Raw genomic sequence first — 5,714 nt, forward strand, 5'->3', positions numbered from 1 at the left:
GGTTCCTTTATTAAACATTAGTAAATGTATTAACTAACATGAACTAACAATGAGCAATACATTTACTACTGTTTTTGTTAATCTTTGTTAATGTTAGTTAATGAAAATAAAGCTGTTCATTGTTTGTTCATGTTAGTTCACAGTGCATTACCTAATGTTAACAAGATTTTAATAAAGTATTAGTAAATGTTGAAATTAACATTAACAAAGATGAACAAATGCTGTATAAGTGCAGTTCATTATTAGTTAATGTTAACTAATGTAGTTAACTAATGAACCTTATTGTAAAGTGTTACCGAATGTTTTAGTTAACAATAAAAACCGTATTGTTTAAAGATAATTACGAATGTTTTTTTGCATTGACATTATTTTCATAATTACATAATCTCTCATTACTATATATATATATATATACACACACACATACAGTACACACACACATACAGTACACACACACACACACACACATATATATATATATATATATATACACACATACAGTACACACACACATACAGTACATACACACACACACACACACACACACATATATGTATATATTTATACGTGTATATATACTACATACATACAAACACACATATATACACATACACACGTATAAACACACATATTTATATATATATATATATGTAGTGTAAGATGTCTGACTCTCACTATCGATGGCTTTCTTCACGTCTTCTCTCTTTCACCTGAGGAAACTGTTACGTAGGCTATTAGAGGTCATGTAGGGAGTAAGACAAGATCTCTTGAATATTTCTGTACTTGTCAAGTGAGTTCCTCATAGAGGCCCCTCCTTCGAGCGCTGCTGAAAGTGAATTACTGAGTCATTTCTGATTGACTTTTAAGTGCCTTGTTATGTGACGGCAGTGATACCGTCCACTCAAGTGCTGCTTTTGTTGCTCTTATCTGCTTATCTGAGATTGTTTTATTACTATACTTTTTAAAAATAAATAGATTTTTATAGTATTATATAATAGATTATAAATATTATAGCATTCATCCAGCTCAGACAGTAGGATAAAACATATTTTGTGATAAACCATCTGACAGATGTGTAAATGATTTATAATATTGGTAATCAAGCCTTTAAAAAGAATGGTCATCATTGATAAAACTCTGCATGTAGTTGTGTAAGATATTATTTTTCTCCATTTTGGTGATGAGGAAGAACATTATTTGCCTTGTGTTATTTTATGTTCATTGAGATGCTTTTATAGTTTTTATTAATCTATTTATTTTATTTTACTTTTTGACTAAAGATATTATTGATTTTAGTAAATGTTTTGGTAATTTTGTGTTTTCATTTTTGTCTAGTTTTTATAGTTTCATTTTAATTTTTAGTTTTTTAGTTATTTTAGTAGGCTACATCAAGTTAAACTAAATGAAAATGAGAAATGTTGCCTTGACAACAAGCTAAAATAAAATATCTTTTAATATTTTAACATTTTTTTTATTCCAAGTCATTAGAATGTTTTAGTTAACAATAAAAACCGTATTGTTTAAAGATAATTACGAATGTTTTTTTGCATTGACATTATTTTCATAATTACAGTGAGGAAAATAAGTATTTGAACACCCTGCTATTTTGCAAGTTCTCCCACTTAGAAATCATGGAGGGGTCTGAAATTGTCATCGTAGGTTCATGTCCACTGTGAGAGACATAATAAAAAATTAAAAAAATCCAGAAATCACAATGTATGATTTTTTAACTATTTATTTGTATGATACAGCTGCAAATAAGTATTTGAACACCTGAGAAAATCAATGTTAATATTTGATACAGTAGCCTTTGTTAGCAATTACAGACGTCAAACGTTTCCTGTAGTTTTTCACCAGGTTTGCACACACTGCAGGAGGGATTCTGGCCCACTCCTCCACACAGATCTTCTCTAGATCAGTCAGGTTTCTGGGCTGTCGCTGAGAAACACGGAGTTTGAGCTCCCTCCAAAGATTCTCTATTGGGTTTAGGTCTGGAGACTGGCTAGGCCACGCCAGAACCTTGATATGCTTCTTACAGAGCCACTCCTTGGTTATCCTGGCTGTGTGCTTCGGGTCATTGTCATGTTGGAAGACCCAGCCTCGACCCATCTTCAATGCTCTAACTGAGGGAAGGAGGTTGTTCCCCAAAATCTCGCAATACATGGCCCCGGTCATCCTCTCCTTAATACAGTGCAGTCGCCCTGTCCCATGTGCAGAAAAACACCCCCAAAGCATGATGCTACCACCCCCATGCTTCACAGTAGGGATGGTGTTCTTGGGATGGTACTCATCATTCTTCTTCCTCCAAACACGTTTAGTGGAATTATGACCAAAAAGTTCTATTTTGGTCTCATCTGACCACATGACTTTCTCCCATGACTCCTCTGGATCATCCAAATGGTCATTGGCAAACTTAAGACGGGCCTTGACATGTGCTGGTTTAAGCAGGGGAACCTTCCGTGCCATGCATGATTTCAAACCATGACGTCTTAGTGTATTACCAACAGTAACCTTGGAAACGGTGGTCCCAGCTCTTTTCAGGTCATTGACCAGCTCCTCCCGTGTAGTTCTGGGCTGATTTCTCACCTTTCTTAGGATCATTGAGACCCCACGAGGTGAGATCTTGCATGGAGCCCCAGTCCGAGGGAGATTGACAGTCATGTTTAGCTTCTACCATTTTCTAATGATTGCTCCAACAGTGGACCTTTTTTCACCAAGCTGCTTGGCAATTTCCCCGTAGCCCTTTCCAGCCTTGTGGAGGTGTACAATTTTGTCTCTAGTGTCTTTGGACAGCTCTTTGGTCTTGGCCATGTTAGTAGTTGGATTCTTACTGATTGTATGGGGTGGACAGGTGTCTTTATGCAGCTTATGACCTCAAACAGGTGCATCTAATTTAGGATAATAAATGGAGTGGAGGTGGACATTTTAAAGGCAGACTAACAGGTCTTTGAGGGTCAGAATTCTAGCTGATATACAGGTGTTCAAATACTTATTTGCAGCTGTATCATACAAATAAATAGTTAAAAAATCATATATTGTGATTTCTGGATTTTTTTTTTATTTTTTTTTTAGATTATGTCTCTCACAGTGGACATGCACCTACGATGACAATTTCAGACCCCTCCATGATTTCCAAGTGGGAGAACTTGCAAAATAGCAGGGTGTTCAAATACTTATTTTCCTCACTGTACATAATCTCTCATTACTCTCTCTCTCTCTCTCTCTCTCTATATATATATATATATATATATATATATATATATACACACATACAGTACACACACACATACAGTACATACACACACACACACACACACATATATATATATATATACACACATACAGTACACACACACATACAGTACATACACACACACACATATATATAGCCTATGTATATATTTATACATGTGTATATATACTACATACATACAAACACACATATATACACATACACACGTATAAACACACATATTTATATATATATATATATGTAGTGTAAGATGTCTGACTCTCACTATCGATGGCTTTCTTCACGTCTTCTCTCTTTCACCTGAGGAAACTGTTACGTAGGCTATTAGAGGTCATGTAGGGAGTAAGACAAGATCTCTTGAATATTTCTGTACTTGTCAAGTGAGTTCCTCATAGAGGCCCCTCCTTCGAGCGCTGCTGAAAGTGAATTACTGAGTCATTTCTGATTGACTTTTAAGTGCCTTGTTATGTGACGGCAGTGATACCGTCCACTCAAGTGCTGCTTTTGTTGCTCTTATCTGCTTATCTGAGATTTATTTCACAACTTTCTGCTGCTGGGGGATGAAAAAATGCAAGAGTTTGTGCAGCAGGTGCTGAGATGTTGCATACGTGAAGTGTGCATGAAGAGCCTGAGGTTTTCTGTCTCATTACAGCATCTCTGGCACTGAGTGTTCCTGCAGGACGCAGTACAAAGACGCCTTGAAATAAAGTAGAAAAAGCTTGGAGATTTCATTGGAGTGCGATAGGCGTGTATCAATTACTCCCACACACATGCACTTGTACATGCACTTCTCCTTAAGTAGCTAAATCCTTTGACTATACATCATTTTGAGTCACTAGGAGAATCTCACAAAAATATCTAGGTCATATTCCACAACGCACAACCTTCATTTTTTTTTTCTTCAAGAAAATTATGTTCTTTCTATTTTTAGGACCATTGAGATGTTTTTGCATTGACACTATTTTCATGACAATACTAAGCTTTTTTTTTTTTTTTTTTTGGTAATGAGGATTTTTTTTTTTTTTTATACCTATTTTTACACAGCATAAATGCTTTTCTTAGTATTTTGTAAGAATCTTGTTTTCATTTCAAATATCAAAATTTTCTTAAATCAAGATGCATTTACTGGATATAAGTAAAATGACAGAAAATTAATCTTGCTTCCACTTGATTTAAATTTTTTTAAATATTTTTCTTTACCTCATTGGCAGATCATTTTGCTTTTTTTAAGAAAACAATACATGACATTTTACTTGTATGGTAAATGCATCTTGATTTAAGATTTTTTTTTAGATATTTGGACTTTAAACAAGACAAAAATACTAAGAAAGAAAGTTTGCAGTTTAGGAACATGGATTTATTTATATTTTTTACATTTTATTATTTTCATGAATTATGGTCATAATGTACTCATTACTGTTATGGGGTGGGGTGGGGTGGGGTGGTATATCAGTGCTATTTTAGTGTTATTTTTATACTATTATAGATTTGTATTAATATTTTGAATTGGCTTTTATTTTCATTTTAATTTAAGTTCAATGTATTTTTCGTTCAGTTTTAGTTTTTATTTATTTTCATTTTATTTCCATTTATTAATTTTACTGCTTAAAAATAACCTTTTTTTAAAATTAGTTGCTAAGCCAAAATCTAAAATTTTCATTTAGTTTACTTTTTTCATCTAATATTTATATATTTATTTATTTTTTTCATTTATTTCAGCTATATTTCAAAATATATAATCTCTCTCTCTCTCTCTCTCTCTCACACACACACACACACACACAATTCCATTTTTACAGTAATGAGAATTTGGAGGTTAAATGCACTTATTTGCAATTTAATTGCATTAATTTGACAAATTAATTTGACAGTCAAAAGACTTACTGGCTTCATTTTGCATGTATTTGGTATGTGTAATTATTTTATGCATTTCTATGTTTATTTTGCGCTGTAAGCTTTTTTAAATGGTTAGTGAGCTTCACTCGTGTATGTAGGCTAATTCTGTTTTCAATGGTTTGTGTGTGTGTTCTTGCTTAACCTACAATGAGAGGACCAAATGTCCCCTCAAACATAGTAAAATATGAACATTGACATCGTGGGGCCATTTCGTCAGGCCCCATGAGGAAAACAGCTTATAAATCAGACTAAGTGATGTTTTTTGAAAATGTAAAACTGCTAAAGTTTTGTGTGATGGGTAGGTTTAGGGTTAGTATAAGGGGAGAGAATATACAGTTTGTACAGTATAAAAACCATTACGCCTATGAACAGCCTATGTAAAGATATTAAAACAAGTGTGTGTGTGTGTGTGTCTGTCTGTCTGTGAGAGTGGGATCCCTCCCTGGCCTCAGGGAAGTCAGAGGGGGAGGGTAACGCTCACTAATCTCGTGCAAAATGGAGTGAAGCAGCGCCACGCCCAGTGAAACATGCCTGTCCTGCTGTGGGAGGAGTGGTGGGAAACACT

The sequence above is a fragment of the Abramis brama genome, assembly GCF_963993115.1.
Source record: "Abramis brama genome assembly, chromosome: 16".
Classification (NCBI taxonomy): Eukaryota; Metazoa; Chordata; class Actinopteri; order Cypriniformes; family Leuciscidae; genus Abramis; species Abramis brama.